The sequence below is a fragment of the Quercus lobata genome, chromosome 5 (assembly GCF_001633185.2).
Source record: "Quercus lobata isolate SW786 chromosome 5, ValleyOak3.0 Primary Assembly, whole genome shotgun sequence".
NCBI lineage: Eukaryota > Viridiplantae > Streptophyta > Magnoliopsida > Fagales > Fagaceae > Quercus > Quercus lobata.
The window spans coordinates 77450942-77478838 of NC_044908.1; the positions used below are offsets into that span (position 1 = coordinate 77450942).

Sequence of the window (27897 nt, forward strand, 5' to 3'; positions counted from 1 at the left end):
TGTATATTTCCTGAAACACTAAACAAAATGCATAACCGCATGTGTGGAAATAATACAAGTAAACAAAATAACTTCTTGATTTCAAACAACACACAAATAAAGACATATATCAATGAATACCTCATAAATATAAAATCAATAAGCAGTTTGAAACAAGAAACAAAAATAAAGTACTAACAAAAACATAAAACTCCCCCTAACATGAATATCCCATCAAAAACAAATAATCTCCCCCTGAAAACAAAAAACCTACAAGTACTCCCCATTTTTGTGACGGAATGCCAAAGGACAAACAAGATATCCATCATCAAAAGGGAGGTGGTCTAAACTGCGCCAACTCCGCACGCAAGGTACGGATCTCATCAAGTACATCCACCAAAATCTGTCCTTGAGCCGCCTGAACGGTCAAGACATGATCCAACGTGCGACGAATGTCTGAATCATCTGAAGCAGTCGGTGGAGGAACAACAGCATCAGCATCAGCAACAGCACCTGAAGTCTCAGCAGCAGCTGTACCTGTAGAGGAGGGAGGAGGGGGAACACTACTAGATGATGCACCTCTAGGACGAGGAGGAGCAACTCTCAACTGAGCAGCCCTCTGACGAAGAAAGGTGGCATCTATGGGAACTATCACATGAACAGGCTCACCCGACGGAAAACCATCTAGACCTAAGTAGAGCAAAATCCTATGAATGAAAATAGGATGAATCAGCGCATGCCCTACGGCAGAACTCCTATGAACCTCGTTCAAAGAACGAAGGAACAAGTGAGGAAAACTGATGGACGCTCCAGAAGCAAAGGCGTACAAAAACACACATCGCTTTAAAGGAATGACACGCAATCCTAAAGAAGAGATAGGCCATCTCAGTAAGCTCAGCAAACGTGATCCGAGGATCAGTACCCCACTAGATAGATGACCCAGTGATGTAAGACATGACAACGTCTAAAGATGGAGACTCATCATAGGGATAGTCAGCATCCCGAACAACCGGCACCCTAAGAGCCTCAGCCACTACCCGAGGGGTAATGGTGAACTCTACACCTCGTATCCAACTCCTAACTAGGGTGTTGGAATCATAGACGTGACAAGAGAGGTTTGAGTAGAACTCTCTAATCAGGGCGGTTGGGGGTGGATGATCTATCTCTAAGAGAGGCAACCAACCTCGAGACTCAAAATTGGCCCTAATGGCCGGAACAAGCTGATCTAAAACAACTGCTCGCTCAGACCAGATCTTACGCTTACAGTTTAAAGAGTCATAGGCTTCTCTACACTTATCATTCTTAAACAGCTCAACCCTAGGTGGAGACTCAGAGGAAGTGGAAGTGGTCCTATGAGCTCTAGTTTTCCTAGGCATGGTGCTAAGATAAGGATCAAAACACAGAGCGAAAGAACAAAAACCACAAACCAAAACCAAGGGCAGACTGCAAGTTAGCACAAAAACAAAATATAGAAACAAAATCTATATGATGCATGAACAAGTTTAAATGTCATGATGCATGTTCTAATGCAGTGAATTAAGTCCAAAAGGTTCAAATTACAAAATTGGCTTGCACATTAAGGTTTTTAACAAAAAAAAACCCCAAAATATAGAAACCACTTGATCAATTTAAAAAAATTGACAAATTGATCATTACACATGATATAATAACAACAATAATGACCAATTACATCAATTGGATAAGCCAATTTCATCAATTTGAGCCAATTTGACAAAATCCCCAATTCGGATCAAATTCAAAACCCTAGAATTTTCAATTTTTCAAAAACCACAAAATTGATCAAATTAAACTATAGGGAACATCAATATAATATCATGGCACAAAAACCCATTGATCAATTGCACAAGAATAGGTTTGAATCATCAAAAACCCCAATAAGTGTGAAGATGCCGAAAATAGCCATGAGAATGCATGAAAAATGCATGAAAAAGAGAACAAAACTTGAAAAAGAAGGGCAAAAAGGACTTACCGGCTTCCAAGGACAAAAACCTTGCAAAAAATTTGAAGGAAAACGACAAAAACTTGAATGGTGGAGCCTTGAGCCAACGCGGAGAGAGAGAAAAGCAAGAAAAAGTTTGAATAGTGACTCTGAAAAAGTCCAATTTAGCTTTTTAAAAAACCTGATATACGAGTTTCGATCGGTCGAAAATCAGCCTCGACCTGTCGAAACAGACAGAGACTCCCTCTCACAAATTTTATAAATTTTAAAAATTTCGATCGGTCGAAAAACAGACTGGACCGATCGAATCAGACAGAGGCTCACCATATTTTTGAAAAAACACAAGTTTTGAAAAAAACGAGATGATTTGACTCAAAGCATTTAATTTTAAGAAAAAAAATGCATGAGTATGAGATGGTATGTTTTTCAAATCAAGAATTTTAAGCCCAAAATTCCCAAAAACAAAATTTTGCATTCTCCACAAATTTTTCAAGTAACAAATTTAGTTTGCACATAATTCAAAGTAATTGCAAAAACGTGGTTGATCAGACCATAAACACACACAATAACATGTACAAAGTTTAGCAAAGAGTAACTCGTGTAGTGTGTGCGACTAGCAAAAACTTGAGATACATGTGAGGTGATATGTGAATAGCAATCAATCACAAAGTCTACAAAATTCATCACAAAGAATTTAAAAGAGACTATCACCTAAAGAGTTACATCATATAACTCCCACATCTCCTAGATCATAAGCTTGCAATCATGTAAGTTTCTTGTATTTATGCCTCATAATATACATTCCAATTTTAAGTTTATGTGAGTTTGGCATCAAGCCTAATAGTACACACCAATTAGATTTTAAGAATTAAGCACTTTTACCGAGACTTCATCTTATGTTCTTTTTGTGCATGTGCTACACTTTCTCGAGCACAAAATCTTATGATATGCACTAAGGTGTTCATGATTGGCTAGTGAACAGTGGTGAGATGGTTATTTATGCCTTTCTCTAAAAGTTCAAGTCCAACATTTAAAAAACAAGTGACTTCAAGATTAAGACATAGTAATCAAAAACCATACACATCTTTCCCACACAACATGTACTACAAATCTTCAACTAGTAGAGTACAATAAATAAGCTCATCAAAGCTAAACAAGGTACAAAAAACATGTTATGTGAAAATAAATTGACCAACCTTGTTCTTAAAAACCAAGAAGAATAGTGCAAAAACAAAATGTGCTTCCTTTTTCCCTTTTTTTTTATTTTTTATTTTATTAAAAATAAAAACACCTAGAATGAAATGCATGAATGTTATGCTATGCAAATCCTAGAGACAAAAAAAACAAAACCAAAGAACAATAGTCACAAAGGGTAGAACAATGAAGCACAAGGACCATGTCAGAAAGACTCACTTAGGTCGAGTCTTTTGCATCCAAAACTTTTTAGATGCACCACGAGCATTGGAGTTCTTATTCACTTGAGAATGATTACCAACTTCAAGATTGAAATAAAGGTTTAAAGCCTTTACCAAATCACCAATAAGTACCATAGGATCAAGTGCTTGAGGCACAGGTACTTTTGGTTTGTTTGCTCTCTTTGCAGCTTACAGCTTGTAGCAATTTGGACGTATGTGTCCAGTCTTTCCACAAAAATGACAAACCCATGCAGGTTTATCATGTGTCTTGTCCTTAGATAGGGTAGGCTTCTTAGGCTTAGATTCTTTCAGATCAACCCTAATCTTCCTAGATGATGAACCTTCTAAGGGTTTAGTAACCTCACTCACTGGGGGTTTGACAGTTTCACTCACTATCTCACTCACTGAAGGTTCAGAAGAAGAAGATGAAGGAACAAACTTAGTGGAATGGGGAGCGGACACACAGATGCTATCAACATAACCTAAACCAGTTTTGTCAGAAGATGACTTTTGAACACTCAGCATTTGATCAAGTTTAGAACTAGCAGATCTAGCAACAGATAAATCAAGTTCCAAAGATTTAACTTTATCAAGTAAAAGCATGTTTTCAGTTTTCACATTGTTCAAAAGATCATTAGCATCAAACAATTTAACAAGCAAATTTTTCTTTTCAAGCTCAAGAGATTCAATTTTCTTTAGGCCAAGTTCAACATTCATAGCATCCTTTGCAGCAACTTTGCAAAGTTTGTTATAGGCCTCTTGAAGATCTGCATCTTCAGAGAGTTCCCCATCAGAAGGGTTCTCTTCAACAGATATGCTCTCATCAACTACAGCAGTAGCAGTGAAAGTAATGAAGTTTCCATCCTCATCACAATCAGAATCATGATCAGAAACTTCACCATCACTAAGGGTTACAGCCATAGCCTTACCCATAGACTTCAAATAGGTTGGACATTCAGATTTCAAGTGTCCATACCCTTGACATCCAAAACATTGAGAGCCCAAAGAATTATTGGAAGATTGACCTACTCTTTCTCTAGGTTTATCATTGTTATTAACCTTAGTGGGATCATACTTCCTAAAATTTCTAGGTTCAGTAGTGTTTGTGCCTCTTGCCTTTCTATTGTTATTCCTGAAAAAGTTTCTAAAGTTCTTGGCAAGATAGGCAATCTCTGTAGCAGAGAGCTCATCATCAAATCCACCACTATCAACATCATCAACTGACTTAAGAGCCATTGATTTGGATTTGGAAGTTTTGGGTAGATCCAACTCATAGGATTGAAGAGATCCTACAAGCTCATCAACAGGGATGGAGTCCACATCCTTGCTTTCAGTAATGATAGTCACTTTGGGTCTAAAGTCTTCAGTCAAAGATCTAAGAATCTTCCTAACAATTTTAGGTTGATCATAGATTTCACCCAAGTTAAAAGTAGAATTAACAATATCATTCAGTTTAGCATAGAATTCATCAAAAGATTCATCATCAGACATCCTAATGCTTTCAAATTTAGAAGTCAATTGCTGCAATTTATTTATTTTGACAGCCTTTGTGCCTTCATGCACAGTCTGGAGGATATTCCAAGCAGTATGAGCGATCTCAACATTCGAGATTCTCTTAAATTCCTCCATAGAAACAGCGTTAAAAATCGCATTCATAGCCTTGCTATTAAACGAAGCTGCTTCTTTCTGAGAAGTTTCCCACTCACTAACAGGAGTAGTGGGCTTCTCCCATCCGTATTCAACGGAGTTCCACACCCTCTCATCAATGGATTTCAGGAAAGTTTTCATCCTTACTTTCCAGTATGCATAATTATTCTCATCAAAGTGAGGAGGAATAACTAGAGAGTGTCCGTGTTCCATGACAACAGGGGTCAATGATCAGCTCAGAGATCAAAGGATCAACAACAAAAGAGCTACCCGCTCTAATAACACTTGACAGTTTTTAGACCCCTTAAACAATTGATTAAACCAAGGTAATTAGCCAAGTTGTTACTTAGTCAGATTAAACAAGTCTAAGTTATCACAATAATAAAGATCAAATCATGCAAAGCAGCGGAAAATAAATAACACAAGATATGATCACCCAGGAAACCAAACCGGTAAAAACCTGGGGAGGATTTGACCTAGCTATCCTCAAGGTAAACTTGAATCCACTATCTTGAAAGAATCGAAGTTCATACAAAAGGACTTACAAGCACCCCTGCTTGACTTCCTAATGCTACCAACCAGTAGAACTTACTGACACGACCACGTGCAAGCTCCGAATCCACGGACTCCTTCTTTCTTGGATTCCCACCAGCTACAAGCACCCCCGTTTGTGTATTCTTTAAGTTTTAATGGCAGCAACTGAATTGATCATCAAGGTGTAGAAAATATCTCCTCCTTGAAATCCCTAAGTTTGTGTAAAGGAAAGCTCCTCTAGATCTCACAAGAGATTTACACAAACCGCAATATGAGCAACACTAAAACGTGGCTAGGGTTTTCCTTTTATACTTAGGACAAATAAGAAACCCTGAAAACGTTTTAAAACAAATAGGGCTGAGTTGGACGAATCTGCAGAAAAGCGATCTACTCGAGCTTCGATTGGTCGAGCCTAAGCTTCGATCGATCGAGCCAGGCCGAAAGCCACAGTGCTTCCTGCTTTAAACTCGATTCCAACTTTACATTGACATACAACTTTGAGCTAGATTTAAACACTTCTAAACACATTGTTTTGATCATGGTTTGCCAACAATACAAATTAGAGTTCTAAATACATAAAATCCTAAACTTTAGAACCTAACAGCACCCATAATAGAGAAGTGGTCGGACAAGGGAAAAGGAACAGAAAAATGACATAAAATCCTCGTGATAGCTGAAGGGAAGATGAGCTTATCACAGGTCGCCGAATCCCTATACACATCTATGATAGAAAGAATGAAATGAAAGGGAAAATCTATACTAAGATGCTCTAAAAGTGAAAGAAAAAACCGAGCATAGGGCTTTGTAATGGAGTTATAATGAGATAAGGGATGTAAAATAAAAGTCATGACTATGTTAAGAAAACGAGGGCCTTTTGCAAAGCCCGAATAGTAAGTGAACTGACGCACACCTCAATTAGAAGGGCGCTCACAAAAAGAAGAGATAAGCTCGTCTTTAGACATGGTCTTAAGACGATCACAACCAGGGTAGTCAAGATGCTCTACCCTAGGGACACGGAGCACATCGGATACAATATCCGGTGTGACAACAATGTGCGTACCTCGACGCGAGTAACAAAATAAGGTACTGAAAAATCAAATCCATGCATGTTGGAGTAGAACTCCTGGATCAGCACGGATGGACAGGTGACTGGGACGTCACACAATGACTCTCATTCCCTACTGTGGATGACAGTGGGAAGGTCAGTGTCAGAGAAGTCCGACAAGATGACTTAGCGTTCAGAATGAATGCCTCGTTAGGAAAATTTCTCAAAGAAGTCCCATTTGGCCTTCTCATCATGAAACCGGATGTGTGAGGGAGTAGGATCAGAAGAAGTGGATGCCCCGGAACAAAGAAGGTTTCGGGATGGAGTAGATTTGTGTTTGGGTGCCATAGAAGCAGACTAACGCAAACAAAAGAGAGAGAGAGGGAGAAAGAAACAATTAGAAAAGTACCAAGCAACAAGAATATATCAAAATATATTGATTAGAAAGTACGTATGCATAAGAATGCATAAACATGTGACATGCAAAGGTAATTGCATCATGGGCTCAGCCCAATCTAATTCTACCAGTACACAATCAGTTGCACATATATAACACACATCTAAATGCATGAAAATATAGTTGTAATGCATATGAGATGCAATGCATGAAGTTTTAAGATCACATAAGCATAACCCAACCCAAAAATTTCACCAAAACTTCATCAATTTCGAAAAAACCCAAATTTTAAAGAAAATCCCAAAATCTAGGTTAGAATGCATGAACATGATTGATGAAAGTCAAGAAAAGAGATCATACCTATGAAAATGCAAGCAAATGATCAAGGAAAGAGTAGGGAAGAATGAAGTGGTTGTGTTGAGAGTGTTTGGGAGTGAGAGAGATGAGAAATTGTCGAGAGAGATCAAAGAAATGAGATCAGAAATCGCGACGCGCATATATATAGAAACCTCATAAAGCTCGATCGATCGAGATGTATCGAGGAGCTATCGAGCTTTAAAACACGTCTTCTAGCTGTTGAGCTAGCTATTGAGGATTTGTCGAGGATCAAACAACATAATTCTTCACAAAGAAGCTCAATGGATCAAGGTAGCTGTTAAGGAGCTATCGAGGGGACAGAAAGTTTCTCGATCGATCCACCTAGCTATCGAGAGGTGTCGAGATTGCGATAAAAAACAACTGAAGAGCTCGATAGATAAGCTATGTGTCAAGAGGTGTCGAGGAGCTATCGAGATTGCTTAAAAAAATAGTTTTTCAAAGAAGAGAAAAACACAGATATGAATGCAATCAAACATGCAACTCAACCAAGGATCCAAACAACATTTTGAACTCTCAAAATCATCTCTCAGGAATAAAATGTTAAGCATAACGATCTCAAAACACACACACACACACACACACACACACACACACACACACACTAAACAGTCTAACTGATTTTATTTTTCAAAAACAAGTTAAGACAGTTTAGTGATCATACATTAACATATGTAAACCTTGTGATGGCCAAATCACATTGTACCTGCACATGTATCAAAAGTAGTAAAGAATATTGCGTGTTGTGTGTGAAAAACATTGCAAGATTGCATAAGCGTCTACATGTTATGACGATTTGAGATATGAGAAAATCACTTTAACTCACACACAATCATAACTTTTTGATGGAGACTATCACCTTCGAGGTACATCCTATAACTCTCACATCTCCTAGAATACACACTTGTAATCATATATAAAGCTTTTTTATTCTTTTTGCTTTTTATTTTCTTTGGATATTTTTCTTTTTGAGTAAATCATGCATGGGCATATAAAAGAGAAAAAAGAGATACCCAATTATGTTAAGCATTTCGACATTCCACTTTTACTATGCTGAGCATACAAATGTCATTTCATGATTGGTGGGCAACAGTGGTGAGATGGTTATTTATGCCTTTCTCTTAGGATTGTCTAGTCCTTCCCGACAAAAAGAGTGATACGAGTGTTAAATACAAGAGATAACTTAATCTTACTTATTACAAACACGAGCCACAAAACTCACTTGCTTAGTTATGCATAGAGATGCTCATCTAAGCTACAAAAGATACAAAGTTTAGAAAACTTTGTTTCAATGGCCACCCAAGGTACACAAATACCAATGTACACAAACACATACTATTTTTGTATTTTTCAATTTTTTATTTATTTTTATATGTAAAAAAAAAAAAAAAAAACCAAAACTGAAAAGAAAACAAACAAAAATAAATTAAACAAAATAATGCATAAAATTAGACTGACTCAAGACAATAAAGCAAAACACACAAGCAATGCAAAAAAAAAAAAAAAATACGAAGGGGAAAGAGAAGAAGTGACAAAATCACTTGGAGCCCTTTTCCTTCCACACCTTGGAAGAGCCTTTCCTTTGAGTGAATCCTTGAACTGGAGGTGAGGGACAAGAATTAAAACCGTTCAAGTTCGAAAGGAACATAAGGGTTTTGAGAAGATCTCTAAGGGGAGTAAAAGGGGATGGAAACTGATTCTGGTTTCCCGATGCGATCATGTCGTTGCTCTATTGAGTGGCTAACCACTTATAGCAATTAGGTCGAGTATGACCAGCTACTCCACAGTGATGACAGAGATGCTGCTTCTTCTGTTTAGGCTTTTGAGAGTTTACCTTCTTAGCCTTAGGGTTTTTAACTTCTTTCTTATCCTGCTTAGGGAGTGCTCCTAAGATAGATTTACCTTTGCCTATGTTCTCACTAGCTAAGTCAGTTTTGACATTAGTGTTCTCAATTTCAATATTATTAGCAGGAGGAACAAAAACAGTAGTACTAGTAGAAGCAATACTAAGAGAAGAAAAATCATACCCTCAACCGGTTCGATCAGAAGCAGATTTCTTAAGACTTAGCATCTCATCGAGCTTAGCGCTTGAAGTTCTTTCCAACTGAGCTCTGACTTGGAAGAATTCTACCTCAAGCTTCTTGGTCTTCTCAACCAAGAAGTTATTCTCAAACCTCAGTGCTCCAATAGTATGATTTGCTTCATCAAACTTTGTAGAGATTTCTTCTCGCTCAAGCTCCACATCACTAAGCTTTTTAGTGGCCAACCTATACATCTTCTCATACTTTCCTGAAAGCTTGTATAACTTTGCATAGGCTATGTGGATGTCATCTTGTTCATCCATCTTCTCAAACTTGGACTCCACCAATTCCTCTTCTTCATCCACATCTTCAAAAAATCCCCTTAGTAGGATTGATAGTGGCAGTGAAGGCATTCAGGATTCCGTCATCCTCATTGTCGAGTTCATCCTCAGGCTTGGTGTCACTCAATGTAGTAGCAAGTTCCTTACTTTTCCCAATGGTCTTGAGATATGTGGAGCATTCTTGTTTCATGTGACCGAAACTGTGACACCCAAAGAATTTTGGTCCTGAGGGAACAGTGTACTAACCACCATCCCTAGCATCCTTCTTCCCTTTGTCCTGGCTTTTGAACTGTGAGTAACTAGATTGCCTACAGTCCTTGTCGAAGCCCTTCCCATTTGCATTCTTCATGAATTGCCTGGAGAAATAGGACTTCATCTTAGAATCTTCATTGTTTGAAGACTCATTCGTGTCATTGCTCTTGAGCTTCAGTGCCATGCTTTTGCTCTTGCTTAATTTCCTAATTCTAGACAAACCCAACTCATAGGTCTGTAGATTTCCAACCAGCTCTGTCAAAGGAATTTTGTCAATATCCTTCGATTCCTCAATCGCGGTGATCTTGGCATGAAATCTCTCGGGTAGAGATTTGAGCACCTTTCTCACAATCTTGGGTTTAGGAATGGTTTCCCCGAGATTAAAAACTGAGTTTACTATGTCCTTGAGCTTGGCATAGAACTCATCAAACGATTCATCCTCCTCCATCTTGATTTCTTCAAAGCTTGTAGTGAGCCTCTGAAGTTTTGAATTTTTGACGGCCTTGGTTCCTTTGTAGGTTGTCTGGAAAATGGTCTATACTTCCTTTGCAGTTTCGGTGGAGGATATCTTCTTGAACTCCTCATTTGTGACTGTACTGAATAAGGCATTCAATGCCCTGCTGTTGAAGTTTGCCGCCTTGATCTTAGCATCATCCGAATCAGTTGGTGCTTCCTTCGGCTTGGTCCAGCCTATCTCCACAGTTTGCCACACTTTCTCATCTAAAGACTGCAAGAAAGCTCTCATGCGTACTTTCCAGTATGCATAGTTAGTGCCATCAAATAAAGGAGGTATGATAAGAGACTGTCCTCTATCCATGACAAACAGGGGTTAATGGATCACACAACAAAGATTAACCCTAATCAGAGTATGCCTGCTCTAATACCACTTGATAGGCCACAAACATATTGATCCCTTGTGATAAATTAATTGTTTAATTAGCCAAGTTTATTAATTAATCAAATTAACATGCAATGTACGTGGTAGCACAAAAAAATCACCAATTAAACTAAGTATGCAGCAGAAATTAAATTGACACGGTGATTTGTTCCTACACGGCAAAAACCCCACCAGGTGATTTTAAGGTCACTAATCCCGAGAATCCACTATTATCAAAACAAGTGGTTACAAGTAAAGGAATCTCAGTACCTTATACCAATCTACAGTTGAACCCTTACCCCAATACCCAATTGGACTTGTTCTGTAGTGACAATATCTCATTTTTAATGCACGACTCCTAGTACGTGACTACCCAATTACGTGGATCCCAGTATGCGACTTCTATCACCAACAAGAGAAGGTTGTTGGTTGCAAATTTCTTCAGTTCATCACACGATGAAGATCATGAAGTTGCTTGGTCACAAAACCCTATGGTGTATAAAAACATCAGCTTCTTCACAAGAAAGATGAACTAGGAAAAATTCTGTCTCCGGTCACAATTTGCTTGAACAAAACTTTGCTCAACATTTGTGCAACTTGTATCACCTTTGACGGCCTTTAAAATAATCCTTATATATGTCTAGGGTTGTGAGAAAAGAAAGCCCAAACATATAATCACGGATTGGATGAAAAATAGACTCGAAAATCTGAGTTTCATAAACCTCGATAGATACCCTTTCTGTCGAGCTGTTGTCAAGCCACGGGATTCAGACAGCTCTAAGTCTCGATAGATTGCTAGCTATCGAGTTTTAATGAACAACACTTTTCACACTTGATTCTTGGATAGACTTGCATGACTTTAACACTTGAACTTGAAACCTTGTCTCTTGAAACATTAAACACCTCCTAGATCTACCCAATTACAAGTAAAATGCGTTTTGTCAAAGGATTAGCCAATTGCATAAAATAGTGACATATGTTCCTAACATGTGTAACACATATGTCCTAACATATTCATGAAATATCAAGTCAGTAGTAATGATTCATGAACCCTTGTACAATTCTATCTAAAATCTTCTATACACAGTGAGCCCTTAATAACAAAATAATTTTCAAGGTTCAAATGGCCCAATGTTGGCAAAGTGATACTGCCTCATTATGAGGTAGGGGTGTGCATGGGTCGGGTTGAGGGGATTTTTTGACCCAACCCACATGGATTGGGTTGGTTTAGGTTGGGTTGGAAATTTTTTATTATTATTACTATAATTATTAAATTGTGCAAAAAAATATATCTTATTTGCCACCTGAGTTGATAAACAAAATATACATGAATTGTATTCCAACTCAATTATAAACAAATAAGACCGGGGGGGGGGGGTGAGAGTGGGAGGCGATAGTGAGAGAAATAAGATTGTTAGGGTTTGCAAGGTAATTGAGTTATATATAGGAAAAGTTAAATAGGGGAAAAAATTAAATAAAAAAAATTATTATTTATATAATATAGTTTTTAATATATATTAAATATATACAATTTAAATTTTAAATATATAGGTGGGTCGAGTTGGGTTAGGTGGATCGTGATTGTTATGACCCAAACCTAACCCAACCCACTTTTAAAAAAATTCCATAACCCAACCCAACCCAACCACCCCTAAAAACCAACTCAACCCGGCGGGTTGGGTTAGGTTGGGTCAGTTTTGGTGGATTGGCTGCACACCTCTATATGAGGGCTTGGGGGCTTTCATTGGGCTCATTAGTTTGAGCCTGAAAGGGTGGGTTTGGGGTGGTGTTTTGGTAATTAGGTAAGAAGGGACAATAATGTAGGATTGAGACTTGAAAAAAGAAACTTTTAATATCAATTATTGTATAAAATAAATGAGAAAAAGTTAAAAAGTGAGAACGAAAAAAAAAAAAAAAATTGTGAGAGATATGGGGTAAACTAGAAATCAAAAGGTTTCGGTGTATTTTGGTTTAAGTCGGTTTCGGTCGGTTTTCGATTTTCCAAAGAGAGGGTTATAGAGAAAGAAAGATTTTTTTTTTTTTTTTTTTTTTTTTTTTGCATCAAACAGAGATATTATTAAAAGACAAACATAGTAAAAACACAGACCCTGTTTTCAACACAAAATACAGAGCATCACAGTAAAAACACAGACCCAATTTTCAATACAAAATACAGAGCAACACATTAAAAACCATAAAACACAAACTAAGATTAGCAGCTACAAAGTTTCTTTAAAACAAACATCACGGGATGACATAAAACCCATGGAATCCCTGCACAAGCATGGGTGATTTGGGATGAGAGAAACAAAATCAAGAAGAAGACATACCATAGCAAGAAACGAGGAGACCAAATCGGTGCTGGAAGAAATCAGAAAATTAATAAGATGTATGTGGATATCAAAAAAAAAAAAAAAGATACAGGGTATGTGTTTGCAAGAGGGAGAGAAAATAGGGTGAGGGACTGAGGGGCATGTTTTTGTGAGAGGGAGAGAAAATTGGGTGAGGGGCGGCTAGGGTTATAAGTTTATATATAAGATGCAAGGGTTTAAATTTTTTTTTTAAAAAAAAAGCTCAAAATGAAGAGGCGAATGCTTGAACTAGTGAACAAGTGGCTGATGCACCCACGATTTTCACTAAGCTACTTACTTTGATATGTTTTAAACTAACATAAATATATATATATATATATATATATATATATTGGTTGGTTCGGTCGGTTTTGGGGTGAAAAAATCCAGCACCAAAACCGAAACCGAAATATTTTGGTTTCAGAAAATTCAAACCGAAACCAAATTGCACTGAAACCAAACCCAAAAATTGAACTCGATTCGGCCAGTTTTGGCTGGTTTTTTCAGTTTATCAATTTCTTGCACACCCTTAGGGTAAATATTGCACCAGATTCAAATCCCACCAGTGTACAACATGTGGAAGGAGTTTCTTTGATTACATTTTGGAGGCAAAGTACATTGCAACAATAGATGAAATTACATGCGATTGACCCCAACCCAACACCTACCAAACTAACAAAATGAAAGCAATATGGAACAAACTACAAAGTAATACCCACCACAAAAAGCAACATATATGGAGGCCATAAGATTATTGGGAATTCTAGCCTTTTACCCCTATTTTTCAAAATATTTGGCAATATGCCCCTGTTTCCAAACTATTTAGGTCCATGCCCCTGTTTTGATACTCAATTTCCTCAAAATCAAGTTTCAATGAAGAGCTCGATTAGTTTAAAATCGAGTTATGCCCGATCAAACTTATAAAAAAAAATTAAAAAATAAAATTGCATGGAACTCGAGTTCATGAAGCTCGAGTTCCCTTTAAAACGCCACTATAGCACGATCTGAACGCAGCTATAGGTTTTGGGCTGATTAAACTTAGAATAAAAAAAAAAAAAAAAATTGCATGGAATTTGAGTTCCATTTAAAACACCGCTATAGGTGTTCTTGAACGCAGCTATAGGTTTGGGCTGATCAAACTAAAAAAAAAAAAGTGCATGGAACTTGAGTTCCATGCAAATTTTTTATTTATTTTTTTTATTTTTAATATATTTTACCTATAGCTGTGTTTCATGGAGACCTATAGTGGCGTTTTTAATACCTATAGTGGCATTTTTATGGAACTCGAGCTCCATGAACACGAGTTCCATGCAATTTATTTATTTATTTATTTATTTTTTTTTTAAGTTTCATCGCCCCATACTCGATTTTCTGCCAATTGAGTTTTTTGATTCAAACTCGATTTTAATAAAATCGAGTTTCGAAATAGGGGCACGGATCTAAATAGTTTGGAAACAGGGGCATATTGCCAAATATTTTGAAAAATAGGGTAAAAGGCTAGAATTCCCTAAGATTATTGGACAAAGTTTTAGTCATGTATGTGTTATCAAAAAAAAAAAAAAAAAAAAAAAAAAGTACTAGTCATGTACGTCTTCTTATCTGTACCACACAATAAGCTAAATAGGTATGAAAGCCACAAACGTAAAGTTAAGTGATGAAAAATCAAGAAATGAGTAGTACTTTAAGTTTTTTTTGTTAGGACGCTCATATTAATGTGTGTATAATAGAGAAATGCGTAAAATTTATGCATTTAAATCCAAAAATACATTGCAACAATAGATGAAATTACATGCGATTGACCCCAACCCAACACCTACCAAAATAACAAAATGAAAGCAATATGGAACAAACTACAAAGTAATACCCACCACAAAAAAGCAACATATATGGAGACCATAAGATTATTGGGAATTCTAGCCATTTACCCGTATTTTTCAAAATATTTGGCAATATGCCCCTGTTTTGAAACTATTTAGGTCCGTGCCCCTGTTTTGAAACTCGATTTCCTCAAAATCGAGTTTCAATGAAGAACTCGATTAGTTTAAAATCGAGTTATGCCCGATCAAACTTATAAAAAAAAAAAAAAAAAAAAATTGCATGGAACTCGAGTTCATGAAGCTCAAGTTCCCTTTAAAACGCCACTATAGCATGATTTGAACGCAGCTATAGGTTTTGGGCTGATTAAAATTAAAAAAAAAAAAAAAAAATTTGCATGGAATTCGAGTTCCATTTAAAACACCGCTATAGGTGTTCTTGAACGCAGCTATAGGTTTGGGCTGATCAAACTAAAAAAAAAAAAAAAGTGCATGGAACTGAGTTCCATGCAAATTTTTTATTTATTTATTTTTTTAAATATATTTTACCTATAGCTGTGTTTCATGGAGACCTATAGTGGCGTTTTTATGGAACCCGAGCTCCATGAACTCGAGTTCCATGCAATTTTTTTATTTTTTTATTTATTTTTTAAGTTTCATCGCCCCATACACGATTTTCTACCAATTGAGTTTTTTGATTCAAACTCGATTTTAATAAAATCGAGTTTCGAAACAGGGGTATGGATCTAAATAGTTTGGAAATAGGGGCATATTGCCAAATATTTTGAAAAATAGTGGTAAAAGGCTAGAATTCCCTAAGATTATTGGAAAAAGTTTTAGTCATGTATGTGTTATCAAAAAAAAAAAAAAAAAAAAAAAAAAAAAAAACAAAAACAAAAGTACTAGTCATGTACGTCTTCTTATCTGTACCGCACAATAAGCTAAATAGGTATGAAAGCCACAAACGTAAAGTTAAGTGATGAAAAATCAAGAAATGAGCAGTACTTTAAGTTTGTTTTGTTAGGACGCTCATATTAATGTGTGTATAATAGAGAAATGCGTAAAATTTATGCATTTAAATCCAAAAATTACCCACATCAATCAATCTATAAATGTGTATATTTACTTTATAAGCTGGTATAAAGTTATAAATCCATTAATAATTTAAGCCATCAGAAGAATTATTATGCATATATGTATAAAATTATAAAGAACTTGTTGTGGACTAATGGAGCTAAATATATAAACCTTGTATACAATCTAAAACAACCAATGTTTTGTTTTTTTTTCCCAAGCATCAAGACTTGTAAAATCATGTAAGTAATGTTGCCTTCATTTGGGAGCACTGGAGGGCCACTCTGTTTGTAGTCTTTTAGGTATGGACGATATTTGTAATATTTTTCTAACAAGTCACAATTTATATGAAAATTAATAAATATGAGGGATAAACTATCACTTATCCAATTTTTTTAATTAATTGTTTAAGTGAATTTGTACGGCACCGAGATCCCAGGCCCATACAGGCCCTGGGCCTAGTCCCATACCGGCCTTGGGCGCAGGCCCAGTAGAAAGGTCCAGTCATCCTGCGCCCTTCTTGAGGCTTCCTTAATGAACAGACGAGTGTAGGGCCTTAAGTTCCAAGAGGTGATCGGTCAAACGTTCCCGTTCAAGTATATGAACCGTTCCCGGTAAAATGTGGTATGCACGGGAAACTGAGTTGCCGAACATGATTGGTCAAGATGAAACCAAGTTCGAAGATCATAAATGCAGCACCGCCCTCTCACCTAAACATCCACTTTAATCAAATAATACTGGACCTTCAGTAGCATTAACGGTGGCTGTAATCATAACCTCCCCACTAACCTTGGCAATAAATAGAAGAAAATTGGGAGAGAAAAGGGTTCAGAAAATTTGAGAGAAAACAGTCAAGAGAGTGAATATCAACTGGGCGTTGCTTTGAGTCTCTCTGCCGAGAACGACCCATAGTAGGAAATCCTCAAGCCCACTACAAATAAATTGTGAGCCCAAGTGGTCTAAGGCCCAGAAGTCTTATACTTGGTTCTTACAATTGCAATTGTAAGAACCAAGTATAAGACTTGGTTAGGTTACGATCAGAAGCCATGAGGTCACTATGCAAAATTTTCATCACTACCGCTTGTTCTCCTTGAGTCTTTGTTTTTTTACCTTGTAATATATTAATATCTTCCATTCTTAACAAAAAAAAGGAAGTAAAAATATGATATCCTTTCTTAAACTTTACGCTAGAGATGATACAACCTTTAACAAAATAACTTTATTTACTTCCCCCCCCCCCCCCCCCCCCAAAAAAAAAAAGTGATATAAAAATGAATTTTCATTGATAAATTATTATTTACCCCAAAACTTATCATGTTATTAATGTAATTGGTCTTATTATTATTATTATTATTTTTTTTTTGAAACAAACACATACATACATAAAGGAGAGAAAATGCGGTTCTAAGTTCTAACCCAAAAATATACCACAAACTTTATTCAAAAACTATGATTAATAAGTCTTGAATTTAAACCTTGACTTTGCTCACGTTAGCTAGCTTCTATCTACTCGAAGCACTATATAGTTTGTATCTGAATATAATACACTATAATGTTTAATTGAATACATAAAAGATGTCAATTGGCATTTAGTTACACACTTTTTTTTTGCGTCTGGTTCTCATTGTGCCCGATATTTTATTTTATTTTTAGTTTTAGTTTTTAACAGATTTCTCCCTTCCCTTCCAGGATAAAATTCAAAGCCAACATGCACAAAAGTTGAAAGAAGTTAAGCACGTGCTGAACAAAGCTGGAGAAGATCCATTGGAAGGTTGATTGATGCGATTCAACGCCTTGGCATTGACTACCACTTCCAAGAAGAGATTGAAATAATTCTACAGAGGCAAAATATGATATCTAGTGCTTGTGGTTATAATTATATCAACAATCAACCTTACGAAACTGCTCTACGCTTTCGTTTATTGAGACGAGATGGTTACTACGTTTCTTCAGGTTGGCATTTTCTTTTCTATAATTCATGTATAATGCCAATGGCATTGCTCATGGCTATAAAGTCATCATCAAGGGTGAGGGAGGGATTTGGGATTTAGATTCTTACAAAGATCCAATAGCCGAGGGCCCAAATATCAAGAAATTATTGTAGTGTACTTAGTAAGCTACATACTCTTACATAAATATGAGAATGTAAGAGAAAGGTATAATCCATCATAGGCGAGGGCTGAGGGGTCTGGGATTCATATTCTCACAAAGATCCAATAGCCAAGGGCCCAAATGTTGAGAAATTATTGTAGTGTACTTATTAAGCTACATACTACACTTACATAAATATGAGTATCCAAGAGAATGGAATATTCCATTTTGGGTGAGGGCTGAGGGGTCTGGCATTTAGATTCTCACAAAGATCCAAATGGCTAAAAGCCAAAATGTCAAAAAATTATTGTAGTGTACTTAGTAAGTTGCATACTCCTTTTATGTAAACATGAGCATGTAAGAGAAGGGCATACCCCAACTCCCTCCCGCCCCCCTTGTTAATTTGGTTCAATGGGGGAATTTGTCCAATATTATGATCAACCGAACCAAACCAATTTCACCTTTAACTAAAAGCCATTTGAAAATTTTATGTAAGAAAATATTTTAGAAATATTATCCAAAGTATGTATGCCACTTGAATGCACCTACAATATGCATTTTGCAAGTTTAATTACATCAAAATACAAAATTAAGATTAATTACTAATTGTTAAATTTTATTATAAATATCTTGAATTTTTTGTAATACAATTTTAGTATGAATACAATTTTTAATTTCTTGAAAAATTAGGTGCTATATTTTTAACTAAATTAAACTATCATTACAATTAATAAGATAAATTATTTTAATAATTATTGGGATGTAGCTACTTGTTACCAAGAGAAAATAATCATTTGGTAGAACCATGGCTTATAGGACTTGACTTTTATTTTATAGTATATGATTTATGATATATATGTTGTGGGATCTGCTTTCTTATTTCTTTTTATAAATTTCATTTACAATACTATAACATCCTTTTATGGTTTTCTACTATCCACAAATTTTAAATAATTTGAAACTAAAGTTATGATAGAAGAAATATATTGAACACTATGCGTACATTAAAAAAAAAAAAAAAAAAAAAAACTAAGTCACATTTAGAGCTTCTTGTAAATTTATTGATACATTTTCAAAATTTTATACTTGTACATTGATTTTCTTATTTATTATTATTAAGTAATTAATTAAATTATCATTCTTGAATTTTTTTTATAAAAATATTTGGAATATTCTTTTAGGCAGATCTACTGATGAATATATATTATTTTTTTAATATCTTTTACTAGACACTATGCATGAAAAATAAATTGATTTTATAACTGTTATATTTTATATGACAATTAACTAATTTAATTTCTTACTAGCTAGCTATGACCTTTTTTTCAACGTCAATTTTGCTGTCAACTTTGACTTTCAATCTTTGTTATCCCAACTTACAGCCTAATCCCACCACTAATTATTCAAATCAATAAGGATACAAAAACTAAAACTAACGGGAAAACAATTTTGTTCCTATTTGTAATCCTTTACTATTTGCTTTAGAACAAAGCTATACACTCGCTAAATGAATATTGTATATACACTTTTACGGAGTTGTTTAACAACTTGAAGGACAAGGAGAGGAAGTTCAAATCAAGTCTAGGTGGAGATATAAAGGGATTGAAGGGCTTATATGAAGCTTCTCAGTTAAGTATTGAAGGAGAAGATATACTTGACGAAGCCGGAGAGTTTAGTCGCCAATATTTACCGAATGGGCAACCCATCTTGATCATCAACAAGTCATTCTTATCACTGATACACTGAAGAATCCCCATCACAAGAGCCTGGCAAGGTTCACGACTAAAAACATTCAAAGGACAAATAAGTGGATCAATGTTGTGCAAGAACTAGCTCAAATAGGTTCCAACATGGTTCATGAAATACACCAAAAGGAAATTCATCAAATTTTGAAGTAAGTTGAGCAATGATGTCGAGGATTTAGTTTGCATTTTATAGTTTATTATTAACGATTTACTTAAATCTTTTTATTTGCTTTAGATGGTGGAAAGCCCTAGGCTTGGCCAATGAGTTGAAATTTGCTAGAGACCAGCCACTTAAATGGTACCAGTGGCCCATGGCAAGCCTCACAGATCCAATCTTGTCGGAGCAAAGGGTTGAGCTCACAAAACCCTTGGCACTACTCTACATAATAGATGACATATTTGATGTACGTGGAACCCTCGATGAACTTAAACACATCACAGAAGTTGTCAATTGGTATGGATCAGTAGTTGAATAATATAAGAAAAATGTTAAAACTATAACAAATTTTACTACTAAAAAATTACAAATTGACGTAACAATAAATATAATTGATGTCGTTTCAACATAATATATAATAACAAAAAAAATATCTTAATTAGTATTTTGTGATTAGTGATACATCATTATGTAAAATTAATGCAGTAAAATTTGTTACACCCCCATATTTATTTGAAAAATAAAAATAAAGTTGCATGCAGATGGGAACTTGATGCTGCTGAGCAACTACCAGACTACATGAAGATATGCTTCAAGGCTCTTTATGACATTACCAAAGAAATATGCTACAAGGTCTACAAAAAGCATGGATGGAACCCCATGGAAAGCCTTAAAAAAAGGGTATAAAATAATGTAACACTGAACCTAGCAAGAATTTATTAGGTATAAAAGGGATCTTTCCAATGACAGAAGAGTACTTGAAGAATGCCCTTATCAGCACAGGAGTGCATATGGTGCTTGTTCATACTTTCTTTTTCTTGGGTCAAGGCATAACCAATGAAACTGTAGATCTTCCAGATGATGTTCCGGGCATTATATCTTCTACTGCGAAAATTCTTCGTCTTTGGGATGACTTGGGAAGTGCCAAGGTAACATATAATTTAGTGATGAACCTTTTCCTTTTTTAACAAAGAGATTTTCATTCCCTAATGTGACCTAACAAAACAAGTGTTGGAGTTTTAAGTTAAGAGCACAGACTTGAAGGAACTGTACTCCCATTCTTTTACAGGCTAGACTAAGGAACAAAATTTGAAAATAGAGATCACTAGCACCACTATGAGTCTATGGCACTACATTCTTCTTAGTCCTAAGAAATAGAAACTGATAATGGAACAAGCAATCAGTTGGGACTCAACTATTTGCTAAAACCTTGGACTACCAGATAAGCTGAATATTTTCAAAACAACTTTAACAAGCACATGCTTCCTATAAATTTGAACTAACTAACTAAAAAGATCATTATTAAGATTTTTCAGATGAAATAATACACCCATGAGGCATTCCTGAATGGAGATGCTCTAGCTTATGTTTACTTAGTTATTACCAATCTCATGCATGGAAAAGATTAAAGGACAAAATTTGATTCCAAATAGGTTTAGAATCATCTTTTCAAACCCATTAGTGATGAATTATAAGTCCATTCATTTATATTATTTAAACAAGTTATATGACTCATTAAAAGAGTCATGTGACTAAAACTACACGTGAATAATCTCTTCAATTGTCACATATTTAGTTTACACCATACATTCCGAATATATAATATTGTAGTTCTTAATTTGAATGAAATTAAGAGGGTCTATTTCGCAATTATGAAGATGAGACCTTTCATACATATGTTGACTTAATATAGAACCACATAATTGGCCTAATGACTTTATACAGACACATAATAGGTCTAATAGTACAATAGAATAGTAATAGTACATGGATGAGACAATTGAACTTTAACAAATAATTCCACAAAATATGAAATGAAAACACGAAAAAGTGTGATACATTAAACATGGAATAAGTTAAATTACCCATAAAATTAACTAAGTGTGCATTTGGATAATCGTTTTGCAAAAGTACAAAACATTATTTGTTGAAAGTTGGTAAAAATATAATTAATTTAAAAAAAATATGGTTTCAAAACACATATATATATATATATATATATATATATGACTTTTTGTGTACCTAAATAAGGTAATAATTACGAGAAAAGGAATAGTTAAAGAAAGAGAGGGTAGATTGTTTTTTATCAAATAACTTTCTTTGTTGAGGCCCTTGAAGGGGCTACCTAGCTAGGTAAGATGTGTTTTCAAGGGTCATCCAAAATTTTGGGGGCACCCCTAAGCTACAACGTGGTTCGATCCACCCCTTGATGAGTCGTGTGCTATTCATGACATTTATCGTCTTAAGTGGTTAATTGAGCGCCAATAAAAATGAGAGAGAACTATGTACAGAAGTTATTCATATGTACAGAAGTTAATTGAGTGGTTAAGTGCTATTCATTCGTTTTACTGGTGGCCCATGACAACAAAGAGAGAAGAGTGGGAAGAGAAAGAGATAGATGGCTTTCCTTTACTCAAAGAGGACATGTTTAATTTAAGACAGAGTACTCCATTGATGCCCTTTAAGTTTATGGCATGCTGCCCCACACCATGGTTGGCAGGGTACTTCTTGCAATAATGCTCAGGAAGTAAACAAAGGTTCTGTTGTTTCAGAATAGTGATAGTGTATGTATGAGTGGCTAGTATCATTCTAGCTTTTCAGGCTGGCTAGCAGTATAAGACACACATATTGTTGGCCTTCACAATAATATGATCTTATCAATAGTCACTAGTATGGCGGAAATTTTTTTTCCAAGCCAGTTTGATTCTAAAACACAAATCACAATTTTTTTCTCTTTGGGTGAATCTCCTCCAAGTTACATGTGAACATATAAAATCATTCATATAAAATCATTCATGTGTATAATCAATCACCACATAATACTGATAATAGAGGGGTTAGAGAAATTTTCTTAAAATCAGTTTGAAGGTAAACTTTTATTTGTTTTGGTCTTGGTGGACTTATGGTTTATTTGGATACCGCTTATTTTGCTGAAAGTACTGTAAATAGAGGTAAAAGTTAGTTGAAATAGTACAGCAGAGCCCATAAATAGTACCAAAAAGTGCAGTGGGGCCATGAATAGTAGCAAAAATAAGCTAAATAGTAAAATAATTTTAATTTTTCATTGTTATCCAAACACACATTTAATTGGTCAATAACATTACGCTTGGTTTTGGCTTTAGTCTTTTAATTAAGAAATTTAAGTCCATTTGTTGATTGGATCCTCACTGGATCCATACAAACCTAGGCCCAATTTTAATGCTTATTACTAGTAACGTTTTAAATACTGTTTAAGCTGATATAAACCTTTTGTAAAAGACTAAAAGTAATTGTTGATCAATCACAACCTGTTGTCAAGATTTGATTAAAAAAGAAAAAAACTTCTTGTCAAGATTTTATAGTTTAGTGGTATTGACTGGATTTTTACAAGGAAAACTAGAATTCAAATTCTCCTCCTCTTATTGTAACTGAAAGTTCAATTAATATGTAAAACACTAACGAATATTTAGACTCCCAATTACAAAAATATTAACACAAGCTTATATTCAAACAATATATGTGCGGAATATGAAATATAAGCAATATCCAATTTGGAAAACTACTTTAACACATAATTAATCACAAGCACAACAGTAATTAATGGTTGTAAGGACCGGATTTGAATTCCCAACCCACTATGTGGATGGACTTAGGCCCAAAAAGTCCAAAAACAATGAATTTGTAGAAAGTGGGTTGGAAAATTGGGTTTTAGTTAATCAAACGAACACCGGGAAGGATTCAGATGATAAGAGAATGAAAAGAAAAAGGGTTGTGTTGAAAAAATCGTCCTCAGCAAAGTCCGAGGAGGTCTGTTCTTTTATATTACTCACAAGTCCGATTACAAGTTTGATTCTGGAATGCTTTTTTGTTTCTCTCTTTCTTTTCTCCTTTTTTCGATCCCCCAATCTCATTTCCTCCTTCTTTTATACTCTCCCTCCTTTTCATCTCCACCTTCCACCTGTATACAAGATGTTTAGTGCTGATACTTGTCCCATCAACACTTCCCATAAGTCCTCATGTAGTAGTTGTAAGGCTGAAATACATTGTTCAGGTATCACTTCTACATTAATGCAGCTAGAGAGTTAGCTGCAGTGCATTTAATGCAGAGGTAGCAGCTTTCTCCCCAGATATTTTAGGGCTTTTCCTTATCTGATATCTTTGCAATGCTTGGCCGCCCCAACTGAATTTCCGGGGTTGTCATCTTTACTGTCAAACCATCTTCCAGGACCTCGGCCTAGTCTGGCCGAGGACGTTTTCATCCTTGGCACACTCTCCAGAGCTATTATGACCAAATCCCACCTTTCTATTTTTCAACACAGTCTCTTCTAACGAAGGCCTCTCCTCCTTGGGCGGGTCCTTGTCCTCGGCTTGGGCCACAGGCCCAATATACGGGTAGATAATGAACCTCAGGGCCCAAGAGCCTTACAATGGTTAAAGAGTAAGGGAAGAGAGATGTAAACACAAAGATAACACCAGCACATGTTATTGAAGAGGAAACCGAAGAATTTGGCGAAAAACCTCTCTGCCGCCCTCCAAGTTGGGATACATGAATAGCAGAAGACTCTTCAACCCTAATCTACCCAATACACCTAAGCCCTCCAAGCTTCTTGCTCCAACAGGGTTACGCCTAACTTTGTCTTCTTTAACTTTCGGGATCCTGCAATAAACCCATTGCATCAACCAAATAAATTGGTCATCTCCGAACTGCTTTTCGAGTACCAAAATACCTCCTCATTGATAAGGGTATGGTGAGATAAGGATTTGGCAAAATGTACCTCTCAAGGATATGTCAATGGAGAGGGTGAGAGTAGAGGAATTTGAAAAATCAAATGATAAAGATTGTGGATGACTTAATCTTGTTTTTTCTAGGGTTTCTCTCTCAAAATTCTCTCTGGAAACTCTTTACATTTCATGTGTATAAGGGTATTTATAGTAATGTATGTGAGGAATGTGAAAAGTTAGTTTTCATCCAAATAGGGCATTCTGGCGACTTAGCCTTGCGAGTGGAAGGAGTCGCGAGCTAACTGCTTGGCCAGACTGTACATTTTGTCCTGTAGTGTTCTAGCTGTCATGACCCTTCAATTCCTTGCATGCTTCACACGTGTGCCACTTTGTCGACTTGCCAGTTGCGAGTCAGTCGCGAAATCCAATCGCAAGACTCCTTTGATTGCACACATCTTGAATTTTCTTCACACTCTCTTACACATAACCCTTACATAAATCCCACCTAAATACAGGGCATCTAATTACTAAAATACAAGTGAATTTGGCATGGAATAAAGCCAACACTTGATTGAATAAATTCAACCTTACAGTAACAACTTAGACAAATTAAAAAAAAAAATTAAAAATTAAAAAAAAAATTGGAATCTCTACAAGTTATCAAATAATGTTCACTAGTAAACCACTAGTCGATCTAGGGTACTAGAAATTGGCTTTTAATTGTGGTTTGTGATGATGCCGAAAAATCAACAGTAAGTCAAAAATGTCTAGGGGAGCGATTAATGAGCTGTCGTCAGTTTGTGAAGGAGCGGGCTATGATGAAGTCTACCAAATAGGACAGGAGCCCGAGGAAGGCCATTCCTAGTCATTAGAAGGAGAGACATCAGCCCATTCTCTTGACAAGGACGGGGAAAATTATATAGGAAAGGAAGATGAGGAAGAGATAGACGAGGGAGAAGTTGATGGTGTGGGAGAAGTTGATAGTGAGGGAGAGGTTGAAGATGATGGGGTAAAGGAGGGTGACGAGGACGAAAATGATGTGGATGATAGGACCCTCGAGGTTGGGAGTTTGGGAGACCCTGGATGTGGGCACATTCATCCATTCATTCTTCCTCAAATGTGGAACGTCAATGACTTCCTACCAAAGATGACGTCCAACATTTTTAAGAACTTGAGAGACCATTTCCAAATCCCTAATCACATACCAATCCGTCTTCCTAGGAAGTTCGAGAAGTGCTTCTTTGGAGAGACGGCGGATACTAGTATGTATAACGCCACGCTAGCTGCGGGATTGAGGCTGCCACTGACGGCGTTACACCGTCAGCTGGCTAACTTCCTTGGTATGTTTGTCAGCCAGATCACTCCTAATGACTAGAAGATCTTCATAGGGGCAGAGATCTTGTGGAGTCGTCTAAGTGGAGGGAACCGTCAGCTTACGCTAGACAAGTTCTTCTGGTGCTATCGACCCTAACACATCGTCTCGTCACAAGGGATTTATCACTTTGCTGCTCGGAAAAAAGTGCTGAGGCTTGTATCAGACATGCCCGACTCCAATAGGAATTGGAAGGGTAAATACTTTTTTGTCAAAGGGACGGATTGGGTATGCCGTTCGGAGGAGTGGGACATAATGCCCCACGGCTTTGATAACACTTGGGGCATAGTTAAGGATTCAGATTTAATGCTGTCATCTATTTTTTCTAACCTTTTATTTTTCTTGCAAGTGTTCTAATGTCGTCGTCATTTTTCTATTTCAGCTAGTGTCCGCCCATCCAATACTAGTGAGCAAGAGGCCCTCATCCAACGGTTTCTTGAAATTCCATTCGAGAAGCGCAAGTGCAAGGATTTGATTACCTTTGACAAACTACACGCGTACTGTGGTGGTCCAAAGCCAACCCCGGCAGCTCGCAGGCTAAATTCTTACTCTCGCTGTCGTGAGTATTTCTTATTTTCCTCTGTTGCTTTATTCTTCTTTTTCTTACTTCTTAGGCGCCACTTAGTTTATGCCCATCACATATCCTTTGCAGAAATGGAGATTGCTAGGCTGAGGGTGTAGGTTCACGCGTCCGCTGCTCAGCAGAAGAAGAAAGAAGAAAATAAGGCAAAGGGAGATGGGGCGTCCTCATCAGCTCCAAAAGCCGTTGGGAAGGGTGCGCACAAGAGAAAAGCCGACGAGAAGGAAGATCGTCCACCCAAGAAGCCTTCTGTTACTGTTGGGGATAAATCCCTAAAAAAGCCGACGCCTCCCAAGACTGGCCATGGCGTAGGTAAGGGTTTAATGACGTCATTAGGCCCTGTTGCTCAGGGACCGGACTGTCACCATCTCACGCACAAAGACTATGCCAACGAGATGATGGGATCCATCATCAGAGATAAAGATGTAGACTTTTCTGCTAAGCAAGGGACTGACAAGTTAGGGGCATCAAGCCTCTTTGATCTTGCTCGGGTACGTTTTCCTTTGCGTTCAACTTTCTTACTCATTTGTCTAGTAGCTGACGGCTTTTATGCCTTGTAGGCGTTGGTGCATATGAAAGCTTTGCAAGATAGAGGCGTCACCAAAGAAAGAGTAATTGCCCACTTGCATAAGCGCATAAAGCTCTTAACGGACGAGGAAGAACAATACAAGGGTGCCATTCGTTCTCTTAATGATGAGGTAAAAAATATGAATGGTAAGCTGAAGGAGGAGCGTCGTCAGAGAAAGAGTGAGCAAGAAGCGAAGGAAAAAGTAGAGAAAGAGCTGACGGCTCTCCTTGAGCAGGTGGAGACGGCCAGAGCTGACGCTGTAAATGAATACAAGGCCTCTCAGCCGTTCATAGATTTTTGTGGTGGATATTATGTGAGGGGTTTGAGGACTGCCTTAAGCAAGTTAAGTCCCTCTACTCTCACCTGGATTTTTCCACGGTTACTATGGACGAGCCCCTGCCGTCAACTCCTGCTGGTGACACCATCCATGAGGAGACTGATGACTTCACTGAGTCTAATCCAAAAGATGGTAATGTCGTCCTCACCTAGCCAGCCACAGATGCCCCTGTTACCTCTCTGGTCCCGTCCACTAAGCCCGTGAACATCGAGGACCCTGTTACCGAGGAGAAGATTGACAGGAACTCTCCAATCCCTCCAGCCT

At 36.7% G+C, this 27897-nt stretch overlaps 1 pseudogene; it reads left to right on the top strand.

The window, feature by feature from the left end:
- The window catches only part of LOC115991188, a 36503-nt pseudogene that overhangs the window by 1147 nt on the left and 7459 nt on the right, over positions 1-27897 (top strand).